The sequence below is a fragment of the Entelurus aequoreus genome, linkage group LG07 (genome assembly GCF_033978785.1).
Source record: "Entelurus aequoreus isolate RoL-2023_Sb linkage group LG07, RoL_Eaeq_v1.1, whole genome shotgun sequence".
NCBI lineage: Eukaryota > Metazoa > Chordata > Actinopteri > Syngnathiformes > Syngnathidae > Entelurus > Entelurus aequoreus.
In genome coordinates, this window is record NC_084737.1 from 60,555,480 (window position 1) to 60,580,480 (window position 25,001).

Here is a 25,001-nt window from a genome sequence, read left to right on the forward strand (position 1 = left end):
AAGGAATGACAACCGAAATTACTGTCCAGTAGTCGATGTTAGCGTCATGACGTCACACACAACTGGACTCTAAGAAAGCGAGCCTAACATGGAAGAAACTGGCTTTTACGTGGCCTTTGAGGTAGAGAAGAGAGGAGACCTGAGCCCTCTTGATATAGTATAGTAGCAGATATAGTTCTTACATAGCTCACATTTAGCACATTTTCATCACATTTAAGTTTGAATTAAATTTTGATTTTTAATGTTATATATACTGTAAATATGAAATGTAAATATAAACATTCAATATAAATCCATCCATCCATCTTCTTCCACTTATCTGAACATGGGTCGCGCGGGCAGCAGTCTAGGAGTCCAGATTTCCCTCACCCCAGCTACTTTGTCCAGCTCCTCCCGGGGGATCCAGAGACATTCCCAAGCCAGCTGTGAGACAAAGTCTCTCCAACGTGTCCTGGGTCTTCCTCATGGACTCCTACCAGTCAGAAGTGCCCTAAACACCTCCCCTGGGAGGCGTCCGTGGGACATTCTGACCAGATGCCCGAAACACCTCATCTGGGTCCTCTCGATGTGGAGGAGCAGAGGCTTTACTCTGAGCTCCACCCGAATGACAGAGCTTCTCACACTATCTCTAAGAGAGAGCCCCGCCATCTGACCGAGGAAACTTGTTTTGGCCGCTTGTACCCGTGATCTTGTCCTTTCAATCACAACCCAAATATTATCACCATATTGAGGATGGGAACATAGATCCAACGGTAAATTGAGAGCTTTGCCTTCCTGCTCAGCTCTTTTTTCACCACAACAGACCAATGCAGGGTCCGCATCAGGACAGATGCCAACACCGATCCGCCTGTTGATCTCATGATATACTCTTCCGTCACTCGTGAACAAGACCCAAGGTCCTCCACTTGGATAAATATAAATGTTACAACTAAATCTAAATGTTGAATCTAAATCTAAATGCGCTAAATCTCTCACCAAGTGTAAAGATGAATATTTACAGAAATGCCAATTTTTTACATCCTCTCAGCCTCTCAGCCACCAAACCGGATCCACATTATTGCCTCTCAGTGTAATTTTGTTCCATTTGACCATCCAAATGTTTGCTTGCTTTACAACATGTAAAATGGCAATATATTGTTGGGGAAAACAGTTCTACTGTGTCTGTTACACTAGAACATAGTTCTGTGATTAGATTTTTTAATTTATTTTTTTACGTTTTTTTTCATTCATCATGTTTAATTTTTTTGATTTTATTAAAATAATGTTTGTTTTGCAATCTATTTCACAAACCAAGCTCAGGAGAGCAGAATCGTACTGAAGATATACAGAAACATAAACATACACTACTTGAATAGTGATGTTTACTGTTTAAACTTGAATAATTCTTATGGACGGCTTGTGTTTTATTAGATATGCTGTTTACATGTTTTGTGTGCTGCTAATTATTTGCAATGCAATGGTGCATTTTGTTACCATCTATAAATAGCACTTTAAATAATAAATGTATTGTCATTATTTTTAATAGACAAACTGATTTTCTTTTTAAACACATTAAAATATGATGCAAATCAATACTAAAAAAAGTTTGGACCACATCTGGTCCAGAGCTGTTCCAAATGTAATATTTGGGTAACACTTATGTCTTATTTGGGGCGTATTGTGCCATATGTGACCTTGTTTTCCGCTGCTTTGGACCGGATTTGGTCCAAAGCTGTTTCAGATCTGGTTAATTAGTCCGTACAAATTGAAACCCAAATGGGCCCAGATTAGAGATCCACTCCAGGATTTATTAGCACATCCGTCCTATATCCGGTCCAGTTGTATGCTGTCTGGGCCCTGGCTAAAAATAATTTGTCTGCGGTAGCACTTTTAATAACAATAGCACAAACACTTGGTTAATATTCAAGTCACAACATGAAAATGCAGTATATTGTTGGCGCTTTTTAAATGTTCTTTTAGAGGGATTTATGGGCGAAATAGAGGACCTCCCATTGACTCCCATTGAATTTTACTTGCGTCTATTTACGAGTTAGAATGCGATGGGAAAAAAAATACATCTGTCATCATGTCTTTCATCATGATTGTGAACGATAGGCAAAATTGCAAAAAAAAAGTGCAGTTACCCTTTAATTTGACGTCAAGACCTTGGATGATGATGCGAGTCTTTTCCTTCCAGGGAGACATAATTAGCACTGTACTACATTTTGTTTTACTTTAAAGACCATTAAATTTACATAACACCACATTTTTCAATTGAAAAAAAAAAGAACAAATATAATTCTATGTATTATTTACTCATCGTTATTATTATTGAGCTGAAGACCTATAGACAAAAAATGTCAGCTTGTCTGTTGGACAAAAATACAATACAATTGAAGGCTAACAAAATGTTTCATTAAATATTTTATTAAAGCTACAGAATTTGACCAAAACCAATCTGTAACATAGCGCATTTAGCCTGAATGTGGAGTTGATTTGCAAAAGTAATTCTGTTGCTGCGGTACCTTATTAAATAGGCTTGGGCCAATAACAAATTAAGTTTATTGGCGATAAATAATTTTATTGCCAGCATTATTTTGAGACCAAATCAAGCACTAATTAAATCATAATAAATAAAAGTAATAATAATAATTAGGGCTGTCAAAGTTAACGCGATAACAACGTGTTAACTATAAGTTCCTTTAACAGGGATACTTTTTTTTATCGCACAATTAACATCCTGACTCCTTTTTGACCCTCGGCCCGTCCCGTAGATTGAGGAAATGTAATGGCGTCCAGTTAGTGTGGTATCACAAGCGGTAACATAGTGAAGAGAAATGCACAAAGAAAGCGGGACATTACAGAAGTCTCAGATCCAAAGCCTTGGCAAGTCGTTCTAAGGACAAGACAAAACAATTGTATATTCAATCGCCGTGAGACAACATCATTGGAATGAATGCTGCTGGCGCTCTTTGCTGCTTGTAGTGAGAAGGGGCTTCCCGTCCGTGCTTACATTACTGTTGAGTGCATCAAAAACATAAAATGTTACTCAAACTGTTTCAGTAAAGATGGAATAAAGCCCAGCAGAAAAAAAGACAGTTGAGAGGAAGTCTAAAGTCACTTGTATTGGAGACTTTTGTCAAAATATGTCAAATCTTTTCGCATACCAATCACAAATGTCCGGCTTCACAATAATAGCGCTACGCTTCAAATCCAGTTTAACCAACAAAATAACAAAAATTGTCTTACATTACAATCATGCTTTGCCAAAAATGTTCTGTAATGTTATTCTGTGATATTTCTACCTAAATATATGTTCTGTGGAAGATTAAAATAAAGTGTATTGTAATAGCGGCTGCAATATAAAGGAGTGAGCGTTTTATTTATGTTCACAATTAGCACTGTATAACTAAATGGACAGAAGCACGAAACACACGCACACACAACGGCTCCTCGAAATCGTTCTCTTTCTTGTCCCCTTCATTGCTCCTACTGAGACTAGGTCATGCCTGCCACTTCCCTCTGCAGCCTACATAATTACGGTTCACTACAATACAATATTCCCATAATCTTTGATAACCTGTTCTGATTACAGAATGTTTAACAGGCTGAATATTACATTGAGAAGAGAGAAGGTTAAAATTGTCATTCAGCAAAACAAATACAATTAACTTGTACAACATGCAATATACACAAAATCAGACGCATTTATTCAGGTAGAAATATCAAATTTTACATTAGAATAGAATAAAGTACATCTTTATTGTCCACCAAGGTGGAAAATTGTCCTTGGCTCACAAACACAGGATACAGACAGCACTAAAATACAAAACCCAAAACCAGTTGGCACATTGTTTAAGTCGTAAATAAAAACAGAATACAATGATTTGCAAATCCTTTTTAACCTATATTCAATTGAATAGACTGCAGGGGATAGTGGACTTGAAGTGGGTGTGGCATGGATGATTGTTTGGCGCCCAATAAAAGACTTGATGGAGGATTCTTCAAAAGCAAGGCTTCAGTCAGCAGATGTTAAAGCAGCATAAATCTACTGGAGCCTATCCCAGTGCACCTTGACACTGGACAGGTGAAATTACAAACAGGTGTGTGCATCAGTCCTGGCGCGGCGCCAGGACGGGCTGCCTGCAGATGGGACAGGTGTTGTTCTCCGACAGCCAGCGGTCGATGCAGTGGATGTGGAACTCGTGTGAACACGGCAAGCGGCGCAGACAGAATTGGTTTATTTTCCCGACTTTGCAGTCTCTCCACTATTCGTCCTCCCCCTGCACCCGGCCGCTTAACGTTCAAACTGGTAAACTTTGGTTTTTTTTGTAAATATTAGCTCATTTGGAATTTGATGGCTGCAACATGTTTCTAAAAAGCTGGCACAAGTGGCAAAAAAGAAAGTTGAGGAATGCTCATCAAACACATATTTGGAACAGGCTAAATGGAAACACTACTCTCTGAGCTGCCAACTTACCGTGGTAGAGGAGTTTGCGTGTCCCAATGATCCTAGGAGCTATGTTGTCCGGGGGCTTTCATGCCCCCTGGTAGGGTCTCCCAAGACAAACAGGTCCTAGGTGAGGGATCAGACAAAGAGCAGCTCGAAGACTTCTATGGGAATGAAACAACAAGGATTCAGATTTCTGGAGCCAGGCCCGGAGTTGGGGCACGATGGCACAGCCCGAAGAGGCAACGTGGGTCCCCCCTCAATGGGTCCGAGTGGACCATGTTCCGCCATAGAGGTCGGGTGCATTGTGAGCTGGGTGGCAGCCGAAGGCAGGGCACTTGGCGGTCCGATCCTCGGCTACATAAACTAGCTCTTGGGATGTGGAACGTCACCTCGCTGGGGGGAAGGAGCCTGAGCTTGTGCGCGAGGTAGAGAAGTTCCGGCTGGATATAGTTGGACTCACCTCGACGCACAGCAAGGGCTCTGGAACCAGTTCTCTCGAGAGGGGCTGGACTCTCTTCCACACTGGCGTTGAAAGCAGTGAGAGGCGACGAGCTGGGGTTGCAATTCTTGTTTCCCCCCGGCTCAAAGCCTGCACGTTGGAGTTCAACCCGGTGGACGAGAGGGTAGCCTCCCTCCGCCTTCGGGTGGGGGGACGGGTCCTGACTGTTGTTTGTGCTTACGCACCAAACAGCAGTTCAGAGTACCCACCCTTTTTGGATACACTCGAGGGACTACTGGAAAGTGCTCCCCCGGGTGATTCCCTTGTCCTACTGGGGGACTTCAACGCTCATGTTGGCAACGACAGTGAAACCTGGAGAGGCGTGATTGGGAAGAAAGGCCGCCCAGATCTGAACCCGAGTGCTGTTTTGTTATTGGACTTTTGTGCTCGTCACAGATTGTCCATAACGAACACCATGTTCAAGCATAAGGGTGTCCATATGTGCACTTGGCACCAGGACACCCTAGGCCGCAGTTCCATGATCGACTTTGTAGTTGTGTCATCGGATTTGCGGCCTCATGTTTTGGACACTCGGGTGAAGAGAGGGGCGGAGCTTTTATACCGATCACCACCTGGTGGTGAGTTGGCTGCGATGGTGGGGGAGGATGCCGGACATACCTGGCAGGCTCAAACGCATTGTGAGGGTCTGCTGCGAACGTCTGGCAGAGTCTCCTGTCAGAGAGAGTTTCAATTCCCACCTCCGGAAGAACTTTGAACATGTCACGAGGGAGGTGCTGGACATTGAGTCCGAGTGGACCATGTTCCGCACCTCTATTGTCGAGGGGGCTGATTGGAGCTGTGGCCGCAAGGTAGTTGGTGCCTGTCGTGGCGGTAATCCTAGAACCCGTTGGTGGACACCGGCGGTGAGGAATGCCGTCAAACTGAAGAAGGAGTCCTATCGGGTTCTTTTGGCTCATAGGACTCCGGAGGCAGCAGACAGTTACCGACAGGCCAAGCGGTGTGCAGCTTCAGCGGTCGCGGAGGCAAAAACTCGGACATGGGAGGAGTTCGGCGAGGCCATGGAAAACGACTTCCGGACGGCTTCGAAGCGATTCTGGACCACCATCCGCCGCCTCAGGAAGGGGAAGCAGTGCACTGTCAACACCGTGTATGGTGCGGATGGTGTTCTGCTGACCTCGACTACGGATGTTGTGGATCGGTGGAGGGAATACTTCGAAGACCTCCTCAATCCCACCGACACGTCTTCCAATGAGGAAGCAGTGCCTGGGGAATCTGTGGTGGGCTCTCCTATTTCTGGGGCTGAGGTTGCTGAGGTAGTTAAAAAGCTCCTCGGTGGCAAGGCCCCGGGGGTGGATGAGATCCGCCCGGAGTTCCTTAAGGCTCTGGATGCTGTGGGGCTGTCTTGGTTGACAAGACTCTGCAGCATCGCGTGGACATCGGGGGCGGTACCTCTGGATTGGCAGACCGGGGTGGTGGTTCCTCTCTTTAAGAAGGGGAACCGGAGGGTGTGTTCCAACTATCGTGGGATCACACTCCTCAGCCTTCCCGGTAAGGTCTATTCGGGTGTACTGGAGAGGAGGCTACGCCGGATAGTCGAACCTCGGATTCAGGAGGACAGTGTGGTTTTCGTCCTGGTCGTGGAACTGTGGACCAGCTCTATACTCTCGGCAGGGTCCTTGAGGGTGCATGGGAGTTTGCCCAACCGGTCTACATGTGCTTTGTGGACTTGGAGAAGGCATTCGACTGTGTCCCTCGGGAAGTCCTGTGGGGAGTGCTCAGAGAGTATGGGGTATCGGACTGTCGGATTGTGGCTGTCCGCTCCCTGTACGATCAGTGTCAGAGCTTGGTCCGCATTGCCGGCAGTAAGTCGGACACGTTTCCAGTGAGGGTTGGACTCCGCCAAGGCTGCCCTTTGTCACCGATTCTGTTCATAACTTTTATGGACAGAATTTCTAGGCGCAGTCAAGGCGTTGAGGGGATCCGGTTTGGTGGCTGCAGGATTAGGTCTCTGCTTTTTGCAGATGATGTGGTCCTGATGGCTTCATCTGGCCAGGATCTTCAGCTCTCACTGGATCAGTTCGCAGCCGAGTGTGAAGCGACTGGGATGAGAATCAGCACCTCCAAGTCCGAGTCCATTGTTCTCGCCCGGAAAAGGGTGGAGTGCCATATCCGGGTTGGGGAGGAGACCCTTCCCCAAGTGGAGGAGTTCAAGTACCTAGGAGTCTTGTTCACGAGTGAGGGAAAAGTGGATCGTGAGATCGACAGGCGTATCGGTGCGGCATCTTCAGTAATGCGGACGCTGTATCGGTCCGTTGTGGTGAAGAAGGTGCTGAGCCGGAAGGCAAAGCTCTCAATTTACCGGTCGATCTACGTTCCCATCCTCACCTATGGTCATGAGCTTTGGGTTATGACCGAAAGGACAAGATCACGGTTACAGGCGGCCAAAATGAGTTTCCTCCGCCGGGTGGCAGGGCTCTCCCTTAGAAATAGGGTGAGAAGCTCTGTCATCCGGGAGGAGCTCAAAGTAAAGCCACTGCTCCTCCACATCGAGAGGAGCCAGATGAGGTGGTTCGGGCATCTGGTCAGGATGCCACCCGAACGCCTCCCTCGGGAGGTGTTTAGGGCACGTCCAACCGGTAGGAGGCCACGGGGAAGACCCAGGACACGTTGGGATCCCCCGGGAGGAGCTGGACGAAGTGGCTGGGGAGAGGAAAGTCTGGGCTTCCCTGCTTAGGCTGCTGCCCCCGCGACCCGACCTCGGATAAGCGGAAGAAGATGGATGGATGGATGGATGGATAAATGGAAACAGGTGGGTGCCAGTATTGGGTATAAAAGCAGCTTCCATGAAATGCTCAGTCATTCACAAACAAGGATGGGGCGAGGGTCACCACTTTGTGTACAAATGCGTGAGCAAATTGTCGAACAGTTTAAGAACAACATTTCTCAACAAGCTATTGCAAGGAATTTAGGGATTTCACCATCTACGGTCCGTAATATCATCAAAAGATTCAGAGAATCTGGCGAAATCACTGCATGTAAGCGCCAAGGCGGAAAACCAACATTGAATGCCTGTGACCATCGATCCTTCAGGCGGTACTGCATCACCAGTGTGTAAAGGATATCACCACATGGGCTCAGCAACACTTCAGAAAACCACTGTCAGTAACTACAGTTTGTCGCTACATCTGTACGTGCAAGTTAAAACTCTACAATGCAAAACGAAAGCCATTTATCAACAACACCCAGAAAAGCTCATCTAAGATGGACTGCAAAGTGTAAAAGTGTTCTGTGGTCTGACGAGTCCACAATTCAAATAGTTTTTGGAAACTGTGGACGTTGTGTCCTCCAGGCCACAGAGGAAAAGAACCATCCGGACTGTTATAGGCGCAATGTTCAAAAGCCAGCATCTGTGGTTGTCTTAGTGCCCAAGGCATGGGCAACTTACACTTCTATGAAGGCACGTTTAATGCTGAAAGGTACATACAGGTTTTGGAGCAACATATGTTGCCATCCAAGTAACGTCTTTTTCACGCCTGCTTATTTCAGCAAGACAATGCCAAGCCACATTCTGCACGTGTTACAACAGCGTGGCTTCGTAGTAAAATAGTGCGGGTACTAGTAGTCCAGACCAGTCTCCCATTGAAAATGTGTGGCGCATTATGAAGAGTAAAATACGACAACAGAGACCTCAGACTGTACTTAAGCTGTACATCAAGTAAAAATGGGAAAGAATTCCACCCGAAAAGCTTCAAAAATTGGTCTCCTCAGTTCCCAAACGTTTACTGAGTGTTGTTAAAAGGAAAGGCCAAGTAACACAGTGGTAAAAATGCCCCTGTGACAACTTTTTTGCAATATGTTGCTGCCATTAAATTCTAAGTTAATGATTATTTGCAAAAAAAAGTTTGAACATTAAATATCTTGTCTTTGCAGTATATTTAATTGAATATAAGTGGAAAAGGATTTGCAAATCATTGTATTCTCTTTTTATTTACGATTTACACAACGTGCCAACTTCACTGGTTATGGGTTTTGTACAAACAATGTCATATAAAACATTTAAGAGACAATACAAACAGACGTTAGGTAAAAACAGGAATGAAAGAAACTAAAAGTTAGGCTCTAAAAGAATAAAACAGAGAGTGGTGAGGACAACAGAAAAGATCATCAGGACTTCTCTTCCTCCTATCCGGGAGATTGCAAAAAGCCTCTGCCTGACCAAGGCTCAGAAAATCAGTAGAGACTCCTCCCACCCCCACCAAGGACTGTTTTCACTGCTGGACTCTGGAAAGAAGTTCCGCAGCCTCCATAGCAGAACCTCCTGGTTCTGTAACAGCTTCTTCCCTCAGAGCAACATATGTTATTATGATGCGTTCAAGAGAACGCATCATAATAATCCCCTCAATTCCCCCAAAAAACAGATTAACTCGCTGGACTATAAAGACAATATAACATACATCCATAAACGTGGATGCATATGCAAAAGTGCAATATATTTATCTGTACAGTAATCTATCTATCTATATCTGCACCTTCTTTTGTAAATACAAACACTCTGCACCTTATTGCTCTTTTATCCTGTACTACCACAAGCTAATTCAACGCAATTTCGTTCTTATCTGCACTGTAAAGTTCAAATTTGAATGACAATAAAGGAAGTCTAAGTCTAAAACATAAAAGTATAGCAGTTCAGGTCAAATGTGGATTTGTTCATTTTGTCACTGTCACACCCCGGTAAAGGTAATGTAAACTTTTAAACCAAAGATGGCAAGGCACACAGTTGTAAACAGTTTACAAACATGTATTTAAACCCCAAAGTGTCAAAGGTGAACAATAATCAACAGGAAACCAAGCACCAAAATCTACAATAGTAATAAATGGAGGTAATATTAGTTTAGTGTTTATAGTAAATATACACTCTAAATCAATTTCAAAGTTGCATGCGTTAAATCAAATATAGGCCTAAATAATCAAAATAAGCATATTCAAACGTAATCAAATAATCAAAAGGTAAATCATCCATTATAACAAAACACATGTATTCACAATCAAATGTCAATAATCAAATATGTCAAAATAAAGAATTAAATAATCAAAATTGATTTAGCAAACTCAATTAGCAAAGCAACTAAACTCATTTAACCGGTTATAACACAACATAATCTCATCATCAAAATAATCACCTCAGTAGACCTGAGGTCCTGCTCAGGACAGTGTACCTGTAAGTCTTGCAGTGACAGACAGCAGACTGTCAGAAAAATTGCATTTTTCCACTTAAATGCCCCGTAGCCCCTCCCACTAGCTGGGACCAATTTAACAGGGTTGCTGTTCTTTTGTAAATACACCATAAATAAACCGTCACACGTCTAAAAGTATTCACATAGTACATTTGAGCTTGTAGATCAGACATTTTTGCTACAGTGGATTCAGGCTTGGAGATCATAACGTTTAAATACCCAGTGTCCTTCTCTATCACCCATCTTTTGAGAACCATGGTTTGGCCCAAATTGGACCTAATCAGTAAGGACATTTGTGTTCACCTGTATAAAGTCCCCAGCCCCACCCTGACTCCTTTAGCCACCAGTTCAGAGCCATGGTGAGTGAGAGGTTGTGACTTGTTTGTTGAGTGCATGCTTTTCACTGACTAAAGATATCGAATGTTTGTTGTTTGTCCATGTTGTGCTTCCTAACAAATGTGCACGGTTTGAGAGGAAGTTAAGGCATACTTGCCAACCCTCCCGATTTTTCCGGGAGACTCCTGAATTTCAGTGCCCCTCCCGAAAATCTCCCGGGGCAACACTTCTCCCGAATTTCTCCCAATTTTCATCCGGACGACAAAATTGAGGGCGTGCCGTGATGGCACTGCCTTTAGCGTCCTCTACAACCTGTCGTCACGTCCGCTTTACCACCACACAAACAGCGTGCCGGCACAGTCACATGTTATAAGCGGTTTCTACAGACACACGTAAGTGACTGCAAGACATACTTGATCAACAGTCATACAGATCACTTTAACACTCTTACAAATATACTGTGAACCCACACCAAACAAGAATGACAAACACATTTCGGGAGAACATCCGCACCGTAACACAACATAAACACAACATAAACACAACAGTACAAATACCCAGAATCCCTTGCAGCCCTAACTCTTCTAGGACGCTACCACCAAACCCCACACAATAAACAAGTTCTAAAATTTTCAGACTGACACCAGGACCGCTAAATGTTCTTGGAAGACTAAGTCGCTGTGAACATTTCTTGTATATAAAGTCCTTGTTTGCAAAAAGCAAAGATGACTAACAAGGACTGTGCCAGATATTTAAATGCTTACACGGTTTCAACAAGCTGGCCATCAAGTATAACTGCTTCTGTTGTCATCTCTTGATTTTTGTGAACAACAAGTTCCTTTGTTTTGGACACGTACATTTTTAGCTGGCCTCCAGACAGCATTCTTCAAATCTTCAAAGGCCTTAGTGTGGGCAAGATAGGAGGCCTTACCAGGCGGATCGGATTTCTTTAACAGGCCAACGAAAGCAATGTTGTCAGCGTATTTGAGCAGTTTAAAATTATTATTGTTAAGCGCAAATTAATTTGCAAGTGCAAAAGGGAGAGGACACTACCCTGTGGGCAGCCAGTACTGATGATGAGCTCTCCTGACAGACTGTCGTTCAGGCAAACCATTTAAGGGCGACAAGAAAGAAAGTCTCTGATTTAGAGCATCGGGCCATATTCAATATTTAACTCTGCCAACTTCTTAAAAAGAATGTGTAATTTCATGGAGTTAAAAGCTGAACTGAAATCTACAAATAAAACCTAAAACAGTCACTAAAACATTTGCTTTAGTGACTGACGGCTTGCTTTGTGATGGCATTTAGCAACATCAGCACAGCATCATCCTCTCTCCTTCTTATAGGCAAACTGTAGAGGGTCTAGTTCACTGGCCACTTTGTTGACTAAAATATCAACTAAAACTCTTTCCATGGTGTGGAGGGAGGTGTGGCAAGCGCACTTGCAGGAGCAAAGGTCACCGTCGCTGTCCATGGTGCTGAGGACGAGCACCATCAGGCAGGTGATTAGATTTCACAGGTAGTACGTGTTAATCTAATCATCTGTTGTCTTTAACAGTGAGCGGCCGGGTGCAGGGGGAGGAGGAATAGTGGAGAGACTGCAAAGTCGGGAAAATAAACCAATTTTGTCTGAAAAGCGTGAAAGCAAACATTAAAACCTTTGTCAACTCTGCACAACTGGCATCTGCGTATGTATCAACAGGACTGCAAGTATGTGACGTTTACACATGGTTTTAGACAAATTGAGGGTTATACCATAGGCCTAAAATCTTCAGGCTTGATTGCCTTTGGCTTTTTTGGTATGACCTTATAATGGAACTTTTTCTAAGATTTGGGCACACCTGTGACAAGAAGGAAATTGAACAGCTTTCAGCTGAGAAGCACAGTCTTTAAGTACGCAGGTTTTCAGGCCGTCTGACCAGTAGCCTTGTTTGGCTTCAGTTTAAAAAGAACTATAGCCACAGCATGCTCAGTGATGGCTGTTGGTGCTCCTGCGGGGATATTTTTTCAGATTTTATCACATTCTGGTATATCATCCACCTTATCAAATCTACAAAATAATTGAATCAACTCATCAACAAAACATTCACTAATGTTTGAAAGAGTACCACATTTCTTTTTTGTTCTGCTCATTTATGTATTTAGACCCCCAGATTTCCCAAAAGGCAGTCTGCATAGCGCTTTACAAGCGTCAGGGATATTGCTATAGCAACAGTCAAGAGTCCAATTAAGACTCGTGGGACAGTCAACATATTGCTGTAGGTCAGGCAAGTAATCAGACAAATTACATCTTGGCATTACCTAACATCATTTACAATCAAACCAACTGATATCTAAACATGGAAGAGTAGCTCCTCTCCTCTTAATGCAAGTGTTTCTAAAGCAGGAATACAAATGATGTATTCTCCGAAATACAAAATCTGGCAAGGCAATGCAGGTATTTTTTAAATTCTCTTTAAAAGCGTGTTTATGTCATTTTTGTGTTGAGCTGTTTAAAAAAGCATAATGTTTAAAAAACAGTTCATTAAAGCAAACTATTTGTCCAGTCTGATGCATTAATTGCACATCACCAGAACAGAAGGCAGCCTTCCTTTCATTAAGACATAATTCAATTGCTGACACCCAAGGTTGGTTGAAATTATCTGAGCTTCGTGTGTATTTGTAAACTAGCAATCCCATCTCTGCCCACCGAGATTGTGGATGACTGACAAGAGGATGCAGTCCATTTATTTAATTTGACTATTGAATAAACATGCTCAGGTTCGAGGAGTAATGAACATAATGAAAACTATGCACCCTGTTTGAAAGGGAGAAAATGGATGGATGGATGGATGGATGGTCCAATTAATTGATTTATTGACTTTTGACCCAGGTCTAACTTTAATATTATGATCCAGTCTTACCTGAATCTGGAAATACAAACATTTGGCCTGTGAAATCATAATAATGCCCTGTAAGTACTGTTTGAAAGTCGTCACCATCAAATCACCAAAAATATGATGTTTTTGTGGTTTCACATTATAATCAATTTCTTGTTTGGGTACTTTCAGGTGAACCAAAGTATGTAGTGGAGTATCATTGCTTATAGGAACATATTTCTATTTCTTACACCAATTTACAACCTGAGAGAAGTGTTGGGACTTCGAGCTGTCAAAAACGGGTGCGAAGCAGCTTGGTAGTGCCAGCAGTAGAGATGGGAATCAAAAACGGGTTCTTATCCAAAACAGTGTATCAGTTCCTTGGAATCGCTTGCCATTTTTTCAAACAAATCCCTTAAGAATTTATGCGGGCGGAAATTACATCATTAAACAACATACGTAGTGATGTCAGACATCATCATGGCGCCTATGGGGGAAACAACGCTCCGAAGTCTTTTTACAAGAAAAGATTGCAACAGTTCTACTAGTAATAATTGCAAGGCTGCTATTTCATCGAAAGGAGGACATACGAGCAATATGCTGAAACATTTGAACAGACAGCATGCAATAACTATAAATGAATGTTGCGTTTTTGAACTGCTCCAATGTCATGCCAGGAGCAGTCATCACCATCTTCCGTAAATACAACAGGTACTAACACCGCTTATAGTGTTAGCACTATTTTTTGTTAAGTTGAAATGAATGTTTTGTAATGACAAGAGACAGATTCTGATAGGCTCTGAGGCAGGCTGCCGCTAGACGAATGTCACTGAGCAGTGACTAAGTTGTAATCAAAAGTTTGCACCAATTTTCCACGATAGACATTCCCTTTTTCGGCAGATGAATGTTCCATTGTACTCAGAAAAAGTTGCGTCTTTTCTTCCAACCAGGTTTTCACTCAGTCATTTCTATTATACAGGTGGAACTAAAAAAATTGAATATCGTGTGAAAAGCCCACGCTCAGTCACTGAAAAGAAAACAAATCTGTAGAAGATGCAAAAATAAAAGAACACAAAAGGAAGGTTAGAAAAATGGAGTAGCACCAAAAAAGAGGGGTCAGGGGTCATAATTGATTTATGACCCCTGGAAGTGGGGGAGGGGTTTATGACACCCCAGGAAGTGAGCATAGCTTCTACGCAGCACCAATTCAGGAGGAGCTATTGGGGGGAATGACGTCCCACTCATAGGGCATGGCCTGAACCAGAAACAGGAAGTATTTGGTTGTAGTCTACACTACAGGTCAGAGGTCCCCAAACTTTTTGACTCGGGGGCCGCATTGGGTTAAAAAAATTTGGCCGGGGGCCGGGCTGTATATATGTATATATATATATATATATATATATATATATATATATATATATATATATATATATATATATATATATATATATATATATATATATATATATATATATATATATATATATATATATATATATATACATACATATATATATATATATATATATATATACAGTATATATATATACATATTCCGAGCACGATGATGTCACGTTATCGATGGGAAAATATATTTTTAGACAATATGATTTGCCTGAGCGGCTAGGAGACACCGAGAGTAACGAGCGGTAGAAAATAGATTAGAGAGGACAGCTTTAAAAAAAATATATATATATATATATATATATATACTGTATATATATATATATATATATATTTTTTTTTTTAATAATGTCCTGCCCAGCTTCTTAGGCAAATCATATAGTAGATGTAGATGCCCACATCGGCTGTTCAGATTTACTTTACAAAAGAGAAGTGTAGGATACTTCTCTTGTTGCCTTATTTGTATTTGACTTTATTAAATGTATTTATATTATCATTTGGTGCAGCCGGGCCGGAGCAGGAGGGGATAGAAAGAGAAAAAAAGGAAGACAGAGGGGGGAATTTTGGGGACAAGAGGGGGATTAGACAGAGAGACAAAAACAACAACAGCAAACACAACAACAACAACAACAACAACAACAACAACAACAACAACAACAACAACAACAACAACAACAACAACAACAACAGAGCAACATCAGCAAATACGACATGTACAAATATGATGGTAAAAGTAATAGCAAATAAGCAGTTATCGAAAATAAAAAATAATACAGAAATGACAATGAGCATTATTACACTAAAAATGGAGCAATATGAATACCAATAGAAATAGCTATATTGATAATAAACAATAGGTTAAGCTTTGTCAGTGTGCCATGAACTGCTCCAATGTCATCCCAGGAGCAGTCATCACCATCTTCCGTAAATACAACAGGTACTAACACCGCTTATAATGTTAGCACTATTTTTTGTTAAGTTGAAATGAATGTTTTGTAATGACAAGAGACAGATTCTGATAGGCTCTGAGGCAGGCTGCCGCTAGACGAATGTCACTGAGTGTGCCAGTTTACCCTACGGCAACAACGTTAATATATGTTTGATGAAACGTGATTATGTGCATGAGTGTATGTGTGCATATGTACTTGTATATGTACAGTATGTGTATATGTGTGCTTGTACAGTGAATGTATATGTACAGTATGTGTATATGTGTGTTTGTACAGTGAATGTATATGTATAGTATGTGTATGTGTGTGTTTGTACAGCTTTAAAAGGTTTGGTTGTTATCATCACTTCAGTCATCAACAATTGAGAACAGATAAATGGACATTGAAACAGTGTAGCTCTGACTTGGTAGGATATGTACAGCAAGTAGTGGACATAGAGAGAGAGAGATCAGAAAGCATAAGAAAAAGTATCTACATTTGATTATTTACATTTGATTATTTACAAACCGGGGAGGGTGTTAGTTTAGGGTTGAAGTTGCCTGGAGGTGTACTTTTATTGCGGTTTTGAAGGAGGATAGAGATGCCCTTTCTTTTACCCCTGTTGGGAGCGCATTCCACATTGATGTGGCATAAAAAGAGAATGAGTTAAGACCTTTGTTAGATCGGAATCTGGGTTTAACGTGGTTAGTGAAGCTCCCCCTGGTGTTGTGGTTATGGCGGTCATTTACGTTAAGGAAGTAGTTTGACATGTACTTCGGTATCAGGGAGGTGTAGCGGATTTTATAGACTAGGCTCAGTGCAAGTTGTTTTACTCTGTCCTCCACCCTGAGCCAGCTCACTTTGGAGAAGTGGGTAGGAGTGAGGTGTGATCTGGGGTGGAGGTCTAAAAGTAATCTGACTAGCTTGTTCTGTTTGAAGTTTAGATTTGAGGGTTTTGGAGGTGCTATGGTACCAGGAGGTGCATGCGTAATCGAAAAAGGGTTGAACGAGAGTTCCCGCTAGAATCCTCATGGTACTTTTGTTGACCAGAGAGGAGATTCTATAGAGAAATCTCGTTCGTTGGTTGACCTTTTTATGATGAATGCCCCAAACAAGAAGATAGAGAAAAAAAGTAGCTTATCAACTACAGTGTCAGCAAAGGCAGACACCCGCACATTTTCAGGACTCATGCAGATCCCAAATACACATCAGCAGGTACCAGAAGGTAAGAAAAGTAGGTGTTGCATAATATTGCGAAATGGTTTGCTAATGGTTGCCATTTTGCGGTCCTTAGACACACCATAATAATAATAGTATGTTGAAGCCCAGTACAATCCATCAAGTGATGCGGCTTCATAGCTTACCAAAGTTGTACTAAAACATTTTAATAGATTTTTGAGCGCTGTGTGTAATGTTCTATATTCTCAATGGAACATTTAAAATGTTGGTGTTGTTTACTGGCGTCATATTTCAGTCTACACATATTTCTTATGTGTGACTACCATGTACCAAAGAAAATAGCTTTGAGGTCGGTAAGGACAACCAAAATGATTCCGTACATTAAGATTACAGGTGGCACATTTTTTGGAGACTCTAGGCACAGCCGTCATTGTGCCAGCAAAGGCCACAAGGACCCGCCTTGTGTCATACAAAAAAAAAGTTTTTCTTTGACAATATAAGGCGCACTGTCAAGTTTTAAGAAAATTTAACGATTTTAAGTGCGCCTTATATTCCAAAAAATACGGTACTAATTAATTTTGATTTTACTTTGTTCTTGAATTTGTCAAAGTTTATAAAATAATGTTTGTTTTTTGATGCAATCTGACGTCATCAAATCTTTTTTGCAGGTTTGTTTCAGCTAAAAAAAAATCCATCTAAAATTCTTGTTCTACCACCTACGACTGATGATGAAGAGGTCATGCAAATGGTCCCATACCCTTTTTTGTCATATGGTGGACATTACATGTTACAATACGTTTGTAGTTTTCACAAACATTCCGAATGGAATGGCACAAAAGATTACAGGTGGCACATTTTTTGGAGACTCTAGGCACAGCCGTCATTGTGCCAGCAAAGGCCACAAGGACCCGCCTTGTGTCATACAAAAAAAAAGTTTTTCTTTGACAAAAAGGGAATAAAACATGCAAAAACATAAAAAATAACAAAAACTTAATATCAATGGATATAACTGAAGTTGAAGTACAGATTTAATCCTTGAAAGTAAAACAAAAACAAAAACAATATGACTTACTTTAAACACTTTTATGGATGGAAACCTTTGGGGTCCAAGGATCTTAAAGTGAATTATTGACCTATTCAAGGCTCCAATTACTTCATATCAAATATTTGACTTTTGAATTTGGGGGTGAAATATTGCATAGTGTGTGTTTTTGCCATATCAAAAATTTAATTCCTTTGACAAAAAAGGCATAAAACATTTTTTTTAACGTTATAACGTTATATCAACAGATAGATCTGAAGTTGATCTAGAGATTTAAGCATTGAAAGTAAAACACATTCTAATATATGATTTACTTTTAAGTCTTAATTAATGAGCCCCTTTCAGGTCCTCGGCTCTACAACGTTCATAACATTGAAAGATTCCCTGAGGGTTAAATTGATTTATTTTATGGGTTATACTTGTATAGCGCTTTTCTACCTTCAAGGTACTCAAAGAGCTTTGACACTATTTCCACATTCACCCATTCACACACACATTCACACACTGATGGCGGGAGCTGACCATGCAAGGCCCTAACCACGACCCATCAGGAGCAAGGGTGAAGTGTCTTGCTCAAGGACACAACGGACGTGACTAGGTTGGTAGAAGGTGGGGATCGAACCAAGAACCCTCAGGTTGCTGGCACGGCCACTCTCCCAACTGTGCCACGCCGTCCCCACGTCCCCCACGGCGTGGCGTGGTATAGTATTTATATTATGTATGGCGCAGCTGGACTGGAGCGGGAAGGGATAAAAAGAAGAAAAAAAAGAAGACAGAAGAGGAAATGCGGTGAATCTTCAGGGAATTTCCTCTTCAGAGAAACAACAACAAAAACAAAAACAACAACAGATCAACATAATGATACCATCCATCCTCCATCCATCTTCTTCCGCTTATCCGAGGTCGGGTCGCGGGGGCAGCAGCCTAAGCAGGGAAACCCAGACTTCCCTCTCCCCAGCCACTTCGTCCAGCTCTTCCCGGGGGATCCCGAGGCGTTCCCAGGCCAGCCGGGAGACATAGTCTTCCCAACGTGTCCTGGGTCTTCCCCGTGGCCTCCTACCGGTCGGACGTGCCCTAAACACCTCCCTAGGGAGGCGTTCGGGTGGCATCCTGACCAGATGCCCGAACCACCTCAACTGGCTCCTCTCGATGTGGAGGAGCAGTGGCTTTACTTTGAGCTCCCCCCGGATGGCAGAGCTTCTCACCCTATCTCTAAGGGAGAGACCCGCCACCCGGCGGAGGAAACTCATTTCGGCCGCTTGTACCCGTGATCTTGTCCTTTCGGTCATAACCCAAAGCTCATGACCATAGGTGAGGATGGGAACATACATCATCATACAAAAAAATTTAATCAATAGAACCAATTAGTGAAGTGAATAGTAATAACACAGACATGACAATTATATTATTGCACTACAATAGGAACAATAAAAATACTAATAGAAATAACACTATTGATAATGAATAATATAATATTATTACCTCTATTATCAAAAACACAAATATTTTGAGTGCAACAATACATATATGTAATGAAAACTTGAATTACAAAAGAAAGCAGATACATGCAGGGGAAGAAAGAGAAGCAGACATTATTAACCTTATAGATTGTTGTTGTAAAAATAGGTTAAGCTTTATCAGTGTGCCGTGTTTTACCCAAGATCTCCAGAAGTGGTGTAATCGAGTGCGGAATAAGTGATCACCTCATCATTTTCTGCACATGTAAAATTCAGAAATCTGTATCAGATTGTCACAACACAATAAGATTCAGATCGATGAAAAAGTACACCAGCGAAGCTCTAACAGCAGCCCTGGAGAGACTGGACTGGTCAAATGTACTAAATTGCTCATCGGTTGAAAAAGCATGGACATGCTTCAAATCCAACTTCCTGCATGTATCTGACCAGCTAGCACCCATGAAAGCTTCCAGGGTAAAATCCAGAACAGAACCCTGGATCAATGCAGACATAATAGAAGCCATGAAACTTAGTGATGACAAACATGCTAAGTTCACTAAAAACAGCACTGAACAGCTCCTTAAAGAATACGAAAAGCAGAGAAACAATGTAACTAATATGATCAGGAAGGCCAAATCCAGTTACTTCAACGAAAAAATAGCGGAAAATAAAAATAACCCGCAACAACTCTGGAAGACACTGAAACAATTGGGCCACAGCGGTCTCAAAACAATAACCACCAACCTCAACTTGAAAATAAACGGCTTACTCATCACAGACAAACTGAATGGGGCAAATTGCTTTAACAGATTTTACTCAACCATCACTTCCACGTTGGTAAGCAAATTGCCCTCACATTCAGGCCTCTACGGTAAACAGCACATCCAAGACTTTTACAAAAACAAAGGGGTACGCAAGGATGACTTCAAGTTTGTCAAAGTTAAAACTGATGATGTGTTAAAGAAACTCAGCTCGCTGCAGCCAAACAAAGCCACAGGACATGATAATATTCCCACCGGATTTCTCAAAGACGCAGCTGTCACAATTGCACCAATGGTTGCTCATATCACCAACTTGTCTATCAATCAGTGTCATGTCCCACAAGAATTCCAGCTTGCGACATTATCACCATCAAATTAGACCCCGACAACTACCGCCCTGTTTCCATCCTTTGCTCCATCTCAAGGTTATAGAGAGGTTAATATATGAGCTAATAGATAATTATCTATCAAATCGCGAGCTCCTATTCGAATTTCAATCAGGATTCAGAAAATCACATTCCACCGATACATGCCTACTGTACCTAACTGACTACATCAGGCGAGAGATAGACATGGGCAAGTACTGTGGAATGGTTATGCTGGACCTTCAAAAGGCATTCGACACAGTTAACCACTCAATACTGTTAAACAAGTTGAGGGCAATTGGTTTTGACAGCGCAGCCACAAACTGGATGAAATCTTACCTGGAGGATAGAGAACAGGTGGTCGAGGTGAATCACTGTCCTCTCCCCTCTAGGTGAGCTGTGGTGTCCCACAGGGGAGCATTCTGGGACCATTGTTATTCTTGATTTACATTAACAACATGAAATCAGCTTATACAGCAATTTGTTCCTGTTCGCGGACGATTCTGTTATCCTGGCCTCGGACAGGGAGAAATTGAAGGTTGAAACTGCACTCAGCACCGAACTAAGTAATCTCTGTCACTGGCTTTCTGATAAAAAACTGTCACTACACCTGGGTAAAACAGAGTCCATCCTATTTGGGCCCAGGCACAACCTAGGTAAATCCCCAGGCTTCACGATTAAAGCAGGTGATACCATAATCACCAGCAAAGACAAGGTAATTTACCTAGGTTGTATATTGGACAACGCTCTCTTGGGTGAAAAAATGGCATTAAAAGCAATCACCAAGATCAATAATAAAACTAGATTTTTGAGCAGGATTTCTGTGTTTATCAACAGGGATATACTTAAGACCCTTGCCGGTGCCCTCATACAGTGTCATTTTGACTACGCCTGCACCTCATGGTTCACCAGTATCCCCAAGCCACTAAAAACAAAACTGCAAACTTCCCAAAACAAGTTGGTGAGACTCACCTAACTCAAGCCCACTTTACCAAATTGGGATGGCTTAGAGTTGAGGAAAGAGTACACCAAATTGTAATGTGCCTGGTATTCAAAATACTCAGAGAAACTGTCCCCAAGTACCTGTCGAACTATCTCACCAGAGTAAGTGATGCTCACAGGTACTACACAAGAGGGAGTTCCTCAGACCTCGTCCCCCCCAAATTCAAGACTCTCATGGGAAAACATGCATTCTACTATTTTGCCACCACACAGTGGAATGCACTACCAACAGACCTTAAAATTCGAACTTCCCTACTAAATTCTAAAACTGCCATAAAATCATGGCTCAGCTCAACCTCTACCTGATCTGAACCAAAATTGATACCCAGCAACTTTCCGAAGCATCAAACAGGCTTATATGGGGTTATAGTGTATATATATTTTCTCATTTTGTTTTGCACACTCTTGGAGTCAACATGTGCCATGTACATAGTGGCATGTACATAGTGTATATACAGGTTAGTTATCTTTTATTATTGAAAGTATCAAATGTGATGAATATTTAATGGACCACAATGGAAACAAGCCTTTAGGCTTTTTGTGCCATCCATTTGCCTTTTTAAAGCATTACATGGATTCAATTCTTTAAGATGTCAAAAAACTTCTCAATTAATCAATCAAAAACATTTATATACGTTTGATGAAACGTGACTATATGCATGAGTGTATGTATGTATGCATATGTACAATATGTATATATGTTTGTTTGTACAGTGAATGTGCGTGTGGATGTATGCAGCGTGTGTGTGTATAAATGTACTGTATTTGTTTGATTGATTGATTGAGACTTTTATTAGTAGGTTGCACAGTGAAGTACATATTCCGTACAATTGACCACTAATTGGTAACACCCGAATAAGTTTTTCAACTTGTTTAAGTCGTATATACTATCATCATAATACAGTCATCACACAAGATAATCACATTGAATTATTTACATTATTTTATTTGTGTGGAGGGGGAGGGGGGGGGGGGTAGGTTTGGTTTTTATCATCAGTCATCAACAATTGAGAACAGAGAAATGGATATTGGAACAGTGTAGGTCTGACTTGGTAGGATATGTACAACAAGTAGTGGACATAGAGAGAGAGAGAGAGAGAGAGAGAGAGAGAGAGAGAGAGAGAGAGAGAGAGAGAGAGAGAGAGAGAGAGAGAGAGAGAGAGAGAGAGAGAGAGAGAGAGAGATCAAAAGGCATAAGAAAAAGTATCTGCATTTGATTGTTTACATTTGATTATTAACAATCCGGGGAGGGTGTTAGTTTAGGGTTGTGTATGTATGTACGAGCGTATGTACCTATGTAAATGTGTATATACCTACGTGTGTTTGTGTTTGTATGTATAATATATTTGTCGCCCAGTATGTGCGGAGCCAAATACAGCCCCAGCCACCCAGAGAGCCCGAACCAAAGCAGCAGATGCGGTACCCAGGGAGCAAGGGACCCCCAACCCCACGCCGGCAGGCCGGCCAGCGACAGGACCACAAGAACCGGGCCCCACCGTGCCACCGGGCAGGCCAGTGGCAGGACGTAGACAGACACGCCTGGCAGAGGACATGGCACAAGAGCTCCCGCACATACTGGGCGACAAATATATTATACATACAAACACAAACACACATTTATTTATACATACATATGTATAAATGTATGTACGCGCACATGTAGGGGCGGTATAGCTAGGTTGGTAGAGTGGCCGTGCCAGCAACTTGAGGGTTCCAGGTTCGATCCCCGCTTCCGCCATCCTAGTCACTGCCGTTGTGTCCTTGGGCAAAACACTTTACCCAACTTCTCCCAGTGCCACCCACACTGGTTTAAATGTAACTTAGATATTGGGTTTCACTATGTAAAGCGCTTTGAGTCACTAGAGAAAAAGCGCTATATAAATATAATTCACTTCACTTCACAGCGGGAGACAACCAGTCCCCAAGCCAGCGAGAGACCATATCCTATGCGGTCAGAAAGACGGGGCACCCTGTCCGGAGGGGCCCAGAGGCTCCCCGCAGCCGGACGGGAAGACCGCCCTGCCCCACAAGCAACCCCCCTCTCCCATCAGAGCAGTCGCAGGACCGCCCAGCACGGAGCCATGCAAATCACTCGCCCGACCTGCAGAGACCCCAACGATGGAGATGGAAAATTCAGCAACTGCTCCGGCGGACCCAACCCCTTAGGGCAAAAAAAAAGAGGTAAGGAAAGGAGGAGATGCAGCTGACCACCGTGCAACACCACAGAATACCTTGCAAGGCACTAAGGCACCACAACTAGACCCACAGACCCCTGCCAAGACGGGCATCCAGAAGATGTGGGCAGCGGGACCCAGGGGCCCCGGACAGGCAGCCCGGCTGCAACAGCCCAAGACACCAACTCTCACGATTATGAAAACATAATAATCTACACAATTAATGGGCCACGAAACGCACGCGCATATTCCGGAGCTTGTGACGGTAAACACATGAGGAACGAATGAGTGAAAAAAAAAACCTGAAAGTTTGAAATGTCACTATAGTTGCTACTTTTCATTTTACACAGCACAAGTATGCCTGATCAATAATCACTAAAATAAATTTAAAAAAGTAAAGCATATTTGATTTCTGCTTTGACGTAACCGTCACATGATTGGCAAATAAAACGGAATCCGCTGTCAATTGCAGAATACCACGGTAATTGACATAAATGTAAGTGAAATGTTGACAGTGTGAGGAGAAGAAACATTTGTTTGGGAAAAAATGGGTACCACTCATTCATCCACAAAATGTAAATGTAAATCTCGCCCCAGGTCGTACCCATATCCGCAGCAGGTCTCCAAGGTGAACAGCCAAGTATATAGCTTGTTTGCTAAACCAAACAATGTCGAGACAATCACTTCAAACAGCGACTAAACTACAAAGCCAAAGCTAGCGAGAACAATCCATACACCCACAACACTGCTTGTGTTGTTGTGAACAACATCATCGATGTATCATCAATTTACAAACAGTGGTCGCAACTTGAGAGACACTCTGTTTTTTAACAGCCTCAATTGAGTTGTCTCTTTACTCGTCAAACTGAAAACAACGCACAGCACACTTACCCCTTTCACAATAATAACGCGGTGTGCCACATCCGGTGTGACTGCGCTAACAAAATAAATAAAAAAGTACTTTACACAAGCATACTGTATCTAAAGCACTTATTGATTCATATACACTATTACTATGCTTTGACATAGCATACTGGTCAAAATTGTCCAAAGATGTATTGTACAAATAAATGTAAGGATTTTTGCATTTAATTAACACACATTGTATAACATTTTATTTTACACATTAAGCACACACTTTATGGTGGAAAAACACACGTAAAAGGTAAAAAAAATGAATTAAAAACAATTAAAAAGGAAACACTGTATTGTTTTGTATTCCTAATGTTATTTAAATGTATTTTATTGCTATTATAATAATTTTGCTTGTTGTGGTTTGTCACTAATTTATCAACTATATATTAAGCATCACTGAGCAACTTTTCAACTTTCAGAAAATATTTTCATAACTTTTGGAATGATACATCA

The 25,001-nt window shown here is 41.9% G+C and overlaps 1 protein-coding gene across 3 annotated transcripts in view; it reads right to left on the reverse strand.

The window, feature by feature from the left end:
- chrm4a (cholinergic receptor, muscarinic 4a) overlaps nucleotides 1–25,001 on the reverse strand; it is a 126,786-nt gene that overhangs the window by 62,487 nt on the left and 39,298 nt on the right. Inside the window, exon 1 of one of the 3 annotated variants that reach the window (XM_062054133.1) lies at nucleotides 4,460–4,479. The exons of the other annotated variants lie outside the window; for them this stretch is intronic. The gene's annotated coding sequence lies outside the window, so the exon portion shown is untranslated. Of the gene's footprint in view, nucleotides 1–4,459; nucleotides 4,480–25,001 lie in introns of those variants that run through there. 3 annotated transcript variants of the gene reach the window in all.